The sequence below is a fragment of the Scylla paramamosain genome, chromosome 28, assembly GCF_035594125.1.
Source record: "Scylla paramamosain isolate STU-SP2022 chromosome 28, ASM3559412v1, whole genome shotgun sequence".
Lineage (NCBI taxonomy): Eukaryota > Metazoa > Arthropoda > Malacostraca > Decapoda > Portunidae > Scylla > Scylla paramamosain.
The window spans coordinates 6,835,001-6,850,000 of NC_087178.1; the positions used below are offsets into that span (position 1 = coordinate 6,835,001).

Here is a 15,000-nt window from a genome sequence, read left to right on the forward strand (position 1 = left end):
TGTGTGTGTGTGTGTGTGTGTGTGTGTGTGTGTCACTTAGCTTTTGAAAAATCTATTGTGTTTGGTTAAGCTTATTTAACTTTTTGGTAGTAAGTCATGGTTTTGTAGTAGTAGTAGTAGTGGTAGTGTAGTAGTAGTAGTAGTAGTAGTAGTAGTAGTAGTAGTATTAGTAGTAGTAGTAGTAGTAATAGTAATAGTAGTAGTAGTAGTAATCTGTGTTGTAGTAATGGGAGTTTTGTTAAAAGTGTTTCTAGTTCTTACAGGATACGAGAGCAGTGGTGGAGGGCAAGGGGGAAAAGAGGTGAGAGTGTTGATAGTAAGGGGGTGTGAGCAGTGGTGATGGTGGTCGTAATGGTGGTGGTGATGGTGATGGTGGTATTGGTAGGGTGGTGGTGGTGGTGGTGGTAGTACTGGAGAGAGAGAGAGAGAGAGAGAGAGAGAGAGAGAGAGAGAGAGAGAGAGAGAGAGAGAGAGAGAGAGAGAGAGAGAGAGAGAGAGAGAGAGAGAGAGAGAGAGAAGCGAATAAGAACCAATATCAAGTGGTGCATTATGTCACTCTTGCCCTGAGTACATTTAGTGATACAGATTATATTCTTAGTGTTATAAGAGAGAGAGAGAGAGAGAGAGAGAGAGAGAGAGAGAGAGAGAGAGAGAGAGAGAGAGAGAGAGAGGTGGGGGACGTAACTAACTCTCCCTTCCCCTCTCCTCTTCCTTTCTCTAGGTGCAAATAACCAGGAAAAGAAGAAAAAAACACGCCTTAATTTCATCTATACCACGTAATTATATCTAAAGAAACTAGATCGACAGTGAGAGGGGAGAGAAGAAAGGGAGGGAGGGAGGAAAGTACAAGAACCTGAAGGGGAGAAGGGGAGGTAACTACAGGAAGGGGAAAGGGGAGAGGGAAAGAGTACAAGGGGCAGAAAGGGGAGAGTAGGGGGGCAGGTAACTAGGAAGGGGAGAAGCAAGGATGGGGAGAGAGGGGTAGAGCTAGAGAGGAAGAGAGGGATAGACGGGACGAGTGGACGGGACTAACTAGGAGAGAGAGAGAGAGAGAGAGAGAGAGAGAGAGAGAGAGAGTTAGTTCTGTAAGTGTGTCTGGCATTGCTCGTCACCAAATCCCTCCCTCGCGCCTCGTGATTGGTGCAGCTGGGCGATGTAAACACACCCTCGTCCAATCACCACTCAGCTTGCCTCCAGGGGTGTGTTCTGCCACGGCTGAAATGTTATGCTCCCTCCGATATCACGCTCCTTTTTCTCGTATTTTTTGCCGCTTTTTACTACTTTACGACCTAAGGGGGGCTGGAGACTGGACCCAACACCATACCGCCCACCCCCGCACTCTGGACCCTAGACCCTTCACCCTACACCCCTGGAACTCTGAAACTATACTGTGGATTCGTCGGCGTGTTTTACTCAATGGAGCGGAGCGTCCCGACCCTCACGACCACGCTCACGACGCTCAGCAGGAGGGAAGTGCGAGGCCGGGTACTGGTGGTGGTGGTGGAGGTGGAGGTTGTGAGGGTGGTGGTGTGTCGATTAAGTTAGGGTCATGTTACTCCTCCTGACGCAGCGGGAGAGAGAGAGAGAGAGAGAGAGAGAGAGAGAGAGTCGTTCACCTTTCATGTTTCCCCACAGTGATATTAAACATAACTCATTGATTCCTTTCATCTAAAACAATACAAAAAAGACAAAAAAAAAAAAAGAGTACTGCTTAGCAACAATAACAACAACAGCAACCGTGTGTGTGTGTGTGTGTGTGTGTGTGTGTGTGTGTGTGTGTGTGTGTGTGTGTGTGTGTTTGTATACCTATCTATCTAGTGGTCAATACAGTATCACTACATTGCTTTGTATTGCCTCTCACATTCACACACCTGGTTACACCCTACCCACCATTACGACCCCCCAGCGCCCCTACGCCCCCCACTCCTCGTTAGCGGGCAGGTGAGGCATCTTGGCGGGTCCTGCGGCAGGTAACATCTCCAGGTGTCAAAGGTGCTGCACGATATACGAAAGGCGACACACGTTTTTCCTTTTTTCTCACATTTTTTTCATCCCATCTTTATTTCCATGAGAGAGAGAGAGAGAGAGAGAGAGAGAGAGAGAGAGAGAGAGAGAGAGAGAGAGAGAGAGAGAGAGGGGGGAGATTTAGATTGGCAAGGAGCATCACGTCCCATCTTGTTTAGGGAAGTGTTATGACGCGTAATGAAGGATTGGACTGTGGCCCCAAACACTTCCTGCAGCGCCTCCCACTGTATTAGAGCGAGCAGCCGGAAATGAGAGAGAGAGAGAGAGAGAGAGAGAGAGAGAGAGAGAGAGAGAGAGAGAGAGAGAGAGAGAGAGAGAGAGAGAGAGAGAGAGAGAGAGAGAGTTGAAATAAATAGTGAAGAAACGAACGAATGCTAAAAAATTTCTTGAATAAAGCATATCGACAAAATTAAATAAGCAACATAAGGTTAAATAAATAAATAACTTATAAATTTGAACCTCTGATGGAACGTGATGTTTGTATCCTGAACAGATGTGTAATGAAGGAGCGTTGGAGATAGTCAAAAAGAAAATATAAATATCAGGCAGGTGTGTGCGAACAGACGGACAGAGTGATCTAGCGAGCAGGAAGACAGAAAGGTTTGCTTAGAAAAGTCAAGAGAAATAAATGAAAGAAAGTAGATGTGAAGGGGAAGTAAGGGGAAATTATGAATAGCTGAGTAACGAGAAATAGTAATAATAATAATAATAATAATAAAAAAAAAACTGGTAAATGGAAGACAGGACTTTGTGTAAGGAGAAAAATAATAATAAAAATATGATGATGAAAATGGTAAGGGTAATAAATATTGATGTTAATGAAGGTAATGAAAATATAAAGAATTATACGTATATAGACAGATGGATAACGAAAAAAAGAAAGAAAATGAAAAAAAGAATGCAAGTAAAATAAGAAGAAAGCAACAACTGTTTAATATAATGAAGATAATGGTGGTGATAAATTATGATAATATTTATTTACTTTTTTCTGAGATTAACAAAAAAAAAAAAAATCAGTCTAAATAACTAATTTCTCGAGTGTAGTGAAATAGTTTTTTTTCTGTTACTGAGATTAACAAAAAAAAAAAAATCAGTCTAAGTAACTAATTTCTCTTGAGTGTAGTGAAATAGTTTTTTTTCTGTTATCATTATTATTATTATTATTATTATTATTATTATTATTATTATCATTATTATTATTACTATTATTATTATTATTATTATTATTATTATTATTATTATAATTTTTATTGTTGTTATCATCATTATCATCCTTTTCTTTTTCCTCCTCTTGTTATTACCCTTTTGTTTTTCCTCCTTTGTTATTACCATTATCATTATACTACTACTACTACTACTACTACTACTACTACTACTACTACTACTACTACTACTACTACTACTACTACTACTACTACTACTACTACTACTACAACCACTACCACTACTACAGCAACCACTACCACTACTACTACCACCACAATTACAACAACTACTACTTCCACTACCACACACACACACACACACACACACACACACACACACACACACACACAGACACACGGCTGGATGGATGGACGGGTCTCGTGTGTCTTAAGAGGATAAGGATGCACCACACTTCTTTTTATGATGTTTTTCTCTCCGTGGTGTGTCGCATTAAGGCGCCTCGCCCGGGGAGCCGCATGTCAGGGTGGGCTGCGGCAGGTGTGGTGGTGGTGGTGGTGGACGGGGTTGCAGTAGATGTTGTGTTGGTAGGGAGAAGCCAAGTAACATCCTCCTGTGTGTGTGTGTGAACGTATGTGTTGTTGTTCTTGTGATGGTGGTGGTGATAGTAGTTGTTGTTTTAGTTGTTGTTGTAGTGGTATTAGTAGTAGTCGTGGCAGTAGTAGCAGTAATGATAACAGTAGGTGTGGTATTTTTATTATTATTATTATTATTATTATTATTATTATTATTATTATTATTATTATTATTATTATTATTATTATCACTACTACTGCTACTACTACTACTACTACTACTACTACTACTACTACTACTACTACTACTACTACTACTACTACTACTAGTGTGTGTGTGTGTGTGTGTGTGTGTGTGTGTGTGCGCGTCGAGAGCGTGATATCTCGAAGGCGAGGAAATTCCTTGTGGTTTGCATGTCCTTATGGGATTGGAAGGATCGTCTCCTGTCTGTCCTTCACATCCTGGATTCCCACACCCCACAGTCCTTTCCGGCGCCCTGAATCTTTCGCGTTATCCCACACTCCTTTGAGGCTCTCTGATACGTTCCTTCGCGACGATTCAGATTTTATTAAGTTTGTTCCGGAAATGTTCCTTTTAATTCATTTTTCTTTTCTCGTTTCTTTTCCGAGCGATTTATGACGTGGTTACTGTGACGCCTTAACTCTTTTTCTACGATATGCAACAATTCACAGCACTAAAAGCTATGTAATATTCGTAAGCACCTACAAGAAAAAAAAAAAGGAGATAGAAAAGAATAGATTTTACGACTTCTAGCCAGTATAAATGTTTGAAAGTGGCTGTAGGATGTAGGGCAAGAAAAATAGTCTCGGTGTGCAGAGTGATTAGGGAAAGTTGTGTCAAAGAGCAGTGAAAGGGTTATGTCAGTCAGTGAATCAGTCAGTCCGTCAGTAACTTAGACAAAATCTTATTCTCAGTCGGTCTTGCTTTTAATCTCCTCGCTTCTCTCTTTTTCTTTTCTTCTCTCTTTTTTTGTAGACGGTATTATGAGAGTTGTTTCCAATTATTTTTTTTATTTGCCGGTCTACCCAGAAGATAAGCTTAAAAAGGAAGAAAGGGAAAGAAGACAAGCTCGTAAAGGTAATCTGGTAATCTGTTCCATCTCCTCACAATCTGTCCACACCTTCCTCATGCCGCCCTCATCCTACCTGCGCTGCTTCCTCAGAATCCCTCACCATGACAACTCTGTATACATGTGAGAGGGACACTGGCCAAAGAATAAAGAAAGGGGTAGAAAGAAAGGCTCACTGAAGATGACAGTCCGTTAAAAAATAGTATCAGAAGGATCAGGCAGAATTACAGAAGTGTCGTGGAGTCTCTTAAAGCTCCGGCCTCTTGCTGTTGCTCACACCACGCCAGATTTGATCCTGAAGCACTACAGAATGTTCCCCACTTTTAAACATCTTCTATCAGCGTAAAATTAATTCAGCGTCTCCTCATCTCAGGATAAACTGTGAGGGAGAGTGTGAGGAAGACCTTGCCTGGAGCGGTGGCACAAAAAAAGAAAAACTATTACCAGATCCTGATGAGGTCCACTCCCTCTGGCGGCGTCGTGATCAGTGTGTGTGTGTGTGTGTGTGTGTGTGTGTGTGTGTGTGTGTGTGTGTGTGTGTGTGCAAAGCTAGGTGAGGGACAAATGAAGTCGGCGTGTCAGCGTGGCGGTGCTCGAGGGGCCTGGCGGAGGGTTATAAATCCTACTTTTTCCTGAACTGTTCTCAGCGTGTCTCCAGGATGCGAGGGGCGGTGGCAGCCACGGAAGCCCCTGGAGCGGCGCCCTGCTTGGCGGGCGGCGGCCCTGCTGTCGTGGGCGAGGCGCTGAGCTGTTACCGAGTCTCGACGCGGCACCAGCTCGCTGCTTGGCCGCGGCGGCGGCAGACTCCCGCGGCGGAAGTTTTAATTGGTGTTCGACAGGAAGGGAAGAGTGTGCCGTGCCTCGCGTGACTGATGGCCGTGTGGGAGAGTGATTGGCTGCTTACCGGCTAACAGCTCACGTGATGCCGACTCATTTCACAGATTTGATAGCCTAGTTACCGGCAAAAAAAAAAAAAAAAAAAGTGATCAAAATCTAAGTTTTTAATTAGCTATATATATATATATATATATATATATATATATATATATATATATATATATATATATATATATATATATATATATATATATATATATATATATATATGTGTGTGTGTGTGTGTGTACGAACACACACACACACACACACACACACACACACACACACACACACACACACACACACACACAGGAAGCACCATTACTTTGTTACTTTAATGACAGTCATTATAATTGTTTCATTTAAGGCAGGTGATCGTAATGCCTGTGATTAGAGCGGCACAGTAACATTATTTGTGCAGGTGTTGGCGGCTGGCAGTGAAAATAACATATATGCATTTTTTCTTTGTTATGAAATCCTTTCCGTCCTGCTTGTTGCTGCGCCTCCCCTCGCCACAACGCCGCGGTCTGCACCACTCCTCGGGGCGCCGCGGAAAGGACACACAACACTTGCCGCCATATCACCACCACCGCATCGCCGCGCCCAGCACCGCACACCTTTACAAACCCAACGATGAACTTTGTAGAATCAGTCAAGGCTCATCCGTCACAAGACTTATTAGATTTGCTACTTGTACAGCTCGGTTCCTTGTGCGGTGCGTGGCCAGGAGCGGGGTGGCGGGTGTAACGGAGGCGGGGGAGGTGGTGCTCTGTTCCCACACCTCTGCCTCACCTGTGCCAGGAGGGAACTGTGAAGCACTGGATTGATTGAATGACTGAATGATTGATTGCCTCTGTGTATGTGTGTGTGTGTGTGTGTGTGTGTGTGTGTGTGTGTGTGTGTGTGTGTGTGTGTGTGTGTGTGTGTGTGTGCGCGCGTGTGTGAAAGAGAGAGAGAGAGAGAGAGAGAGAGAGAGAGAGAGAGAGAGAGAGAGAGAGAGAGAGAGAGAGAGAGAGAGAGAGAGAGAATTTACTGTACCTTCAGTTATGCGTAATATGACGAAACATTCTCTCTCTCTCTCTCTCTCTCTCTCTCTCTCTCTCTCTCTCTCTCTCTCTCTCTCTCTCTCTCTCTCTCTTGAAATAGCAAGAAAAACCTGTAGAAAAATATGGGAAGTAATAGTAGACTGTGTGTGTGTGTGTGTGTGTGTGTGTGTGTGTGTGTGTGTGTGTGTGTGTGTGTGTGTGTGTGTGTGTGTGTGTGTGTGTGTGTGTGTGTGTGTGTGTGTGTATGTGTGCGCATATGACGTCACACACACACACACACACACACACACACACACACACACACACACACACACACACACACAGTACAGCTTCCCCTTCTTATAAAGCTGAAGAAGGAAAACCTGCGGGCGACTTTCACCCTTCCGCCTTCCTGAGTCAAGAAATGCCAAATAATAGACGCCGCCTGTGATTTATTTGTTCACTTTACATGTAGACTCAACCTGAAGGGCCTCTTTGCATACCGGAGTGAGGCTATGTGTGTGTATGTGTGTGTGTGTGTGTGTGTGTGTGTGTGTGTGTGTGTGTGTGTGTGTGTGTGTGTGTGTGTGTGTATTCATCGTGCACTTTCCACGTATATAATTTTGAGTTACAGGATCATAATAACAGAAAATAAAGAAGACGAAACAGAAAACGGAATGCAGATCAGAGTAATACGTAAGAAAAAAGCAAGGTTAGATAGATTATGATAAATTGTGTATAAATAAAACTGAAAAATATCGATAGAAGTGAAATAGGACGGAGAAGAAACGAAGTAGGAAAGGGAAGGAAGGAAGGAAAAGAGAATAAAATGATAACAGATGAAAACGAATGTATAAGAGGTTAAAAAAAAATAAGAGGATGAAAGACAGGAATGAAAGTAAATGATCATCGAAAGAACGTAAGAAGGAACATATATAAGAAAGCAAGGAAGATACAAATAAACATCGGTCATACACGTGGCAGTCCATGTATGAAAAAAGAAAAAAAAATATAGAAAAAAAGTAGGACTATAAAAAAAAAGACAAACATAAAACGATATAAAGAAAAAAGAGAAAAGAAAAAGAAAAAGAGAAGAAACGGAGGAACGGGAGAAAAGAAGACTACAGAACCCCCCCAAAAAAAAGAAAACGATATAGAAAGAAAACGAAAAAAAAGCAAAAAAAAAAAAAAAACGGGAAACAAGTGAGAAACAAATATCTAAAACAGCCAAAACAATTAAAACTTCAAAACCTAACTTTAACTGAATAGGAAACGGAGCCTGGCAGTAGTAGCATCAGCAACAGTAGTAGTAGTAGTAGTAGTGGCAGTAGCAGTAGCAGTAGCGGTGAGGGCGGCGGCAGTAAGTCGGAGGAGAGAGAAATAGCAGGCTCGGGTTACCATGAATATGTAAAGGGGCGCGGCGTAGTGAGGCTGAGCGGTGATGTATAGTGGCAAAGTAAACGCTGACCTGCAAATAAGAGGGAGCGAGAAACATGAGGAGGGCGGAGGAGGAACCCGAGAACCTGACTCCTAATTGTCCCTTAAGTGTGTGTGTGTGTGTGTGTGTGTGTGTGTGTGTGTGTGTGTGTGTGTGTGTGTGTGTGTGTGTTGGCGAAACCAGTCAGTAGAAGCATCAGTAACACGAGGAATATTCTCTCTCTCTCTCTCTCTCTCTCTCTCTCTCTCTCTCTCTCTCTCTCTCTCTCTCTCTCTCTCTCTCTCTCTCTCTCTCTCTTACCCTTTCTATATAAACATCTATCCATCTCACTCACAATCTCTCACCCCTCTCACTCCCCTCTCTCTCACTCTCAAAACACGCACCCTTCATCACATCCAATACCCTCTCCAACCTAACAATCCCCTCACCACACGTCACCAAAATACGAAAAAGAAAACACACAATACACTTCAAATCCTCCTCTTACCTTGTTTGCTTACCTGCCTTTGTGTGGCATGCGGATCTAACCTGAGAGAGAGAGAGAGAGAGAGAGAGAGAGAGAGAGAGAGAGAGAGAGAGAGAGAGAGAGAGAGAGAGAGAGAGACTGAAGACCTTATTCTAAAACACTTCTGGCTGCACCTTCACTGTTTTCCAAAGGTTCTAATTGAGGTTACACGGGCTTTTAAGGGTGTTTTTACGGTTCTAGAGACAAATTAACGACATTTCTACATTGTCATCAGGAGAAACACTCTTGAGAACCCGGCAAATGATCTTTGTGGCCTTTAAAGAGAGTCGTGATGAGAGAGCAAATAGTTTAGTAGCTCTAGTAAAAGTTGCACGGGTTTTCAAGGGTGTTTTTACGGTTCTAGTGACATATCAACAACATTTCTACATCATCAACAGGAGAAACACTCTTGAGAACCCGGCAAATGACCTCTGGGGCCTTTAAGAACAGTCGTGATGAGAGAGCAAACCCTGAACACGGGCCAGAGAGCGAAGGAGAGGTAGAGAAAGGCAGGAGGGGAGCTCATAAGTATTCACAGGCGAGTAACACCAGTAGCTCGGGTGGCTGCAATAAAGGCCAGGTTCCCCCGCCGCCTCCTTGCCCAGGTTTACGAGGGGAGGTGGTACTGCCGGACATTTATTGCTTCTTCAGCGCTTCTGGACCGACTCACCACCACCACCAGCACCACCACCACCACCACCAGCACCAGCATCCCAGCCAGTGTGCTCAAGACTGGAGCCTCAGCGTCCCTGTCTGTGTGTGTCTCTCTCGCGTCTTTCTCTCTCTAGTGGTGGAGGTGAGAGGGGTGTGAGTGTGAGTGTTAGTGGAGGATTGAGGGATGTTTTAAGAGAGAGAGAGAGAGAGAGAGAGAGAGAGAGAGAGAGAGAGAGAGAGAGAGAGAGAGAGAGAGAGAGAGAGAGAGAGAGAGAGAGAGAGAGAGAGACAAAGGGCATGGAAAAATCAAATAAAAGGACAATATGATAAAAAAAAAACCACACAAGACAGACAGAGAGAGAGAAAAAAAAGGGAAGACATAGAGAACGAAGGAAGAGAGGCAGAGAGGGACAAGAAAGTGAAGTGAGAGAAGTGGGAAAGGAGGAAAAGATGCCGAAGCGTTCACCCCTCGTCCCGCCGTGGCCTGGAGCGGAATTATGTTCATATTCGAGTGATGAGCAAAAGGAGAGAAAAAAAAAGGGGTTGTCTGTGTGGGGCTTGTTTTTTGTTGCCCGTGGGAAGCTGCAACGGATGATTGTTGTGTTTATTCGTCCTTACGTCAAGTTTTCTGGTGATTATGCAAATTAGGCCTCATGAATTTAAGCTTTTTTTTTTTCAACTAACCTTCAGGGAAAATGGAAGTATATTTAAGCTTTTTGAAGTAAATCGTACATAAAAGTTGTAAATGAAAGTAGACAAATTATTGGTATGAGGGATCTGGATAAAATGTAGTGAAAGAAAACGGTGAATTACTGAACGATAATTAGGAGAGGTGAATGAATAAGTGGTGTGAAAATTCTTACTAAATGGAGCGAAAGAGGTGAAGTGTGTAATTAGTTTAGAATAAATATATATTAGTTTTTGCAAGTGTAATTTTGCTTAAGTGCGCGTTGAAAACAAGAATATATAAAAACGGAAATCTTTCTAAATATTTAGATAGAAAAGGTTATATTTATAAATTGATTTCTTTGACATCACGTGTGTGTGTGTGTGTGTGTGTGTGTGTGTGTGTGTGTGTGTGTAGTTTACATTTTTCCCAGGCATTCCATCACAGCATCGCGCGATCAGGTGGCGTGACTCAAGACATTACAGTAATTGTGTATTTGGTACAGTAATTGTGTATTTGCTTATATACATTTTCCGTTTATTCTATTAAACTTCGCTCTCTCATTTATTGGAGCATCGCGTGAAATACACATCAGGTGACGTGACTCAAGAGAACACAGTAAAGTATATATTTAGTCAGTTACATACAGTTTTATTCATTCTGTTAAGATTCATTCAGCCATACAGATTTAATGTCGTGGTTTAAGACGAAACATTATGGTATTTATATATTTAATTATTCACATTTTCCACTCGTAGTCTTTCAAAAATTCGCTCACGTTTCACTCATACACATCTACAAAGCGGGCGTGACGCGTGGAACAACTACCCAAGTCCCCCATCAACACATTCACCCCTTAAAGAAAACGGCATCCACCTGCACTTGCCTTGTCGAATCCCATTGCCTTTCTAAGCCATCTCACCACGCACTCACTCCACCTTCACACATCACCATTAAACACCCAAGCAGTATCAGAACCTTCCGCCACTTAGGATCAGAATCAAACTTAAGGAATCAGAACCTTTAAGCAGAAGCAGGAGGAGGATTCGAGTCAGTGTAAGTCCTTTTGGTACGGGAAGTGAGCTTGGACTGTTCGGGGAAAGGCTGAAATTACTTTTTTATTCGGCCAATTTATCTGTCTCTTAGATATACGCGGGAATCCCTCATTTCCTCGCCTTTATATCGCCCCTAATAAGAAGGCGAGGGGGAAGTGGGCGAGATTAACCTACTTTCAGCGATGTAAAACGTGCGAATGCGTCTATTGCAAGATTTCTCGCCTTTGTGCAGTCACTTTCACGCGTGATTTACAGAGGAAGCAAACTTACGCGCAGCTCTGTCTGACGGAGGCGAAGGAGGAGGACCAGGAGGAGGTAGGAGGTAGGAGGGGTGTAATTTAGGGTCGTTCATTGGGTCGTCCTTGCCGTGGCCCTGACGCTAATGACTCCTCAGGCGCACCGGCCCAGCCAACTGTCCGCTAAGTGAATCGTGTATCGGTGCTTCATGAAACGTATTGGTAGTTCATGAGACTTCCCTCTGTGTGGTGTGTACCGGGGAACGGGGGGAGATGTTAATGGTGCTGGAATGGTCAGAAGTTAGGAGTTAGAGAAGAGATGTGAAGTTAGATGTTAGGGAAGAGGTGTGGTCAGATATTAAAGATGAGATTTGAAGTTAGATGTTAGAGAAGAGATCCGATGTGAAGTTAGATGTTAAAGAAGAGATGTGAAGTTAAAGATATTTGAAGTTGGAAGTTAGGGATGAAGTTAGATGTTAGGGAAGAGATTTTAAACTAGATGTTACAGAAAAGATTTAAAGTTAGATGATGGAGAAGAGATTTGAAGTTAGATGTTAGAAGAGAGATAAACAGCAAGAAATTGGTTCTCAGGCAGAGTGGTGGATGGCTAGAATAGACTCGGTGATCATGTTTTTTAGTGTTAGTTAGGTAGTTATGTTTTTATAAAGGAATAATGAAGATAATGAAGATGGTGATGGTGATGGTGATAATGGTGATAACGATGACGGTGAAGATAATGAGGATGATAATAATGCTGATAATAATGATGACTGTATTGATTGTTGTCACCGGCAGCTCTTCCTCTTTCTCCCTCTCTCAGGTAATTTGGTTTTATTCAAGGCGAGATTCTAGTGATACAGTGAGCGATGATTATCAAAGTTTAACGAGCAGCACGCGAAGAACTGTTTGCGTTACTTTGTTATTCTGGCTACTGTGACTCGTCTGGGACACTGAACCTGCATAGAACAGAGAATGAGAGACAGATAAAGAAAAAAACAAACAAACAAACAAACAAACACTGAACTTGCATAGAATACGGGATGGAAGGCAAATGAAAGAAAAAAAGAGATAAAAAAAAAAAAAAGGTGTCTCGTTCTCTCATTCTTTGTCATATTCGCGTGACGAACTAAAAAAAAGTTGTCAGGTGTTTTAATTGTTTCCACGACATTAATTCAGTGACATTTACCTGCACCGACAAAATGTGACAGGTGACAAATGAAACCTGACTGTTTTATCTTTCCCCCCCTTTTTTTTCCTCTTTTTTTTTCGGTTCATTACCAACAAACAACAACGGAGCGGGGAAAATAAATGGAGTGAAAGAGAAAAAAAGTTATATAGAGCGGAAAACTTACAATGCAGGGGTTGTTCATTATCATGTTACTGTTTTGTTTTTCAACCTCTCTCTCTCTCTCTCTCTCTCTCTCTCTCTCTCTCTCTCTCTCTCTCTCTCTCTCTCTCTCTCTCTGCTCCTCCTACGTATATTTTTTTAGACAGATAGGACAGGCAGACAGACAGGTATACAAACACAGATAATTAAACAGATAGGCTGATAGACAACTGATAGACACATAGGACAGACAGGTAGATATATAGATAGATGAACAGACAGTCGGGCAGATATACAGACAGGAAGACGGATAGACAGACAGGTAGACAGACAAATAATGGAAAGATGAATGAAGCAACGTGTTTTTATTTCTCGTGAAGGAAATTAATTTATTACCCAAGTTTTTAATTCACTGTCGAGTCTTACCGCCAGACAGACAGACAGACAGATAGACAGACAGACATGAACGGTTACAAACACGCATACCTGTGTGTCCTTCCCCGGCTCGTCGCAAGGGTGTCGAACTGAGGCTAAACACACACACACACACACACACACACACACACACACTCAATGATCTATCGCTTCTCCCCTTGTTAAATGCTGGACTTTCTACTTATATGCGCTTAGATTTTTTTTTTATTTTTACTGCAGCTTTGTGGTGTAGTGAGTTTGGGATTATTAAGCGTTTCTTGTCGTAGTGGTGGTGGTGGTGGCGGTGGTGGTGGTACTACTACTACTACTACTACTACTACTACTACTACTGCTGCTGCTGCTGGCAACAACAATAACATCAACAACAACAGCAACAACAACAACAACAACAACATCCACTACTACTACTACTACTACTACTACTACTACTACTACTACCCACCACCACCAATACTACACCTATCATCATCGTCATCACTACCATCACTACCATCATCAAACTAGCTTAGACAACCAATCAATGAACAAAACTTCTCCCTAATAACAATTTACCTTTCACTTTCCTCTCAGATCACAACATTTCTTCATTCCTTTCATTTCGTGTTGGCAGCGTCGACCAAGCCCCTCCCTCCCCCTCCCACTCTCCCTTTTCCCCCACCCTTCCCTCCCTCCCCACGGCTACAAATGACCAGTCCCTTAATTAACCACAGTTACAAATGACCCTAATTACGTTTGATTGTGTTTATAATATATCCACTAATAAGTGTCGCAGTTAGGGTCTTCTGCAGCCATGACTCACAGAGGTTTATGGGCCGGGGCGGGGCGGAGCGGGGCGGGGCTGGGCGGGGCGGGGCGGGGAGTGGCGGGACGAGGCATAGACGGGAGGACAACTAGGGCAGAAGCAGGGCGTTGCTTGCGGTCACGACGAGAGATGAAGACAAAGACAGGAGAGAGAGATGGGAATGGATGGTGAGATGACTAGGGAGGGTCTAGAATAGGGCTTGTAGACGGGGAAAGACGGGGAGGGACTAGGGAGGGACGGGGAGATGATGAGGTGGGGACTGAGACGAGGACTGAGACAGGGAGAGACGAGGTCGGACGGAGAGATGTGACTAGGACAGGAATAGTACTGGAATAGACGCGACGGGGACAAGACAGAGCTAGACAGGGACAGTGGGCGGACGGGGCAGGATTCGATGACTAGGGCAACATGTCGGGGCTTGGCAGACGGGGCGGAGCAAGGACAGGTTATGAGACAGGAAGAGCAGGGCGGAAAGGAGGGACGGGAAGGGTCGTGTTAGTGGTTGTACTTGTTATACTTGTACAAGGGAGATTACTGGGTGCCCGTGTCCTTGCTTGTTAAGGGGAAGTCATTGGGTGGGTGGTTAGACTGTTAGGTAGTTAGGTAGTTATACATGAATAGTTGGAGTAATATTTTATAATTTTTTCTTTTCGTTTTTTTTTTTTTATTCGACTGTCTTTTAGTAATGTAATGATGCTTCGCTACTCTTCTTTTTTGTTTTATTTCCTTTATGTTTTCCTTCCTTCGTTTATTTCCCTCTCTCTTCTTTGTCTCCTAATTTTCTTCTTGTAAAATGTTTTGTTCTTGTTTTCATCATCATCCTGTTCTTCTTTTTATTTTTTCAGCTAGTTTCACTCTTTTCTTTCTAATTTTCCTTTCCCTTTTCTTGTGTGATGTTTTCTGTCTGTTTATGTTAACATTGCCACTTTTAAGCATGACGAGCGTCTCTCTCTCTCTCTCTCTCTCTCTCTCTCTCTCTCTCTCTCTCTGCTCTCTCTCTCTCTCTCTCTCTCTCTCTCTCTCTCTCTCTCCTCTCCTCTCTCTCTCTCTCTCTCTCCTCTCTCTCTCTCACAGGTAAAGAACACTAGCAAAAACCTTTATAGCCGCAATGAATACTTATTA

General features: G+C 43.0%; 1 long non-coding RNA gene across 2 annotated transcripts in view; it reads left to right on the forward strand.

Moving 5' to 3' along the window:
* The window catches only part of LOC135115119 (uncharacterized), a 58,234-nt gene that overhangs the window by 20,845 nt on the left and 22,389 nt on the right, over positions 1-15,000 (forward strand). Inside the window, exon 3 of one of the 2 annotated variants that reach the window (XR_010275822.1) lies at positions 5,503-5,812. The exons of the other annotated variant lie outside the window; for it this stretch is intronic. This is a non-coding gene — a long non-coding RNA (uncharacterized LOC135115119). Of the gene's footprint in view, positions 1-5,502; positions 5,813-15,000 lie in introns of those variants that run through there. 2 annotated transcript variants of the gene reach the window in all.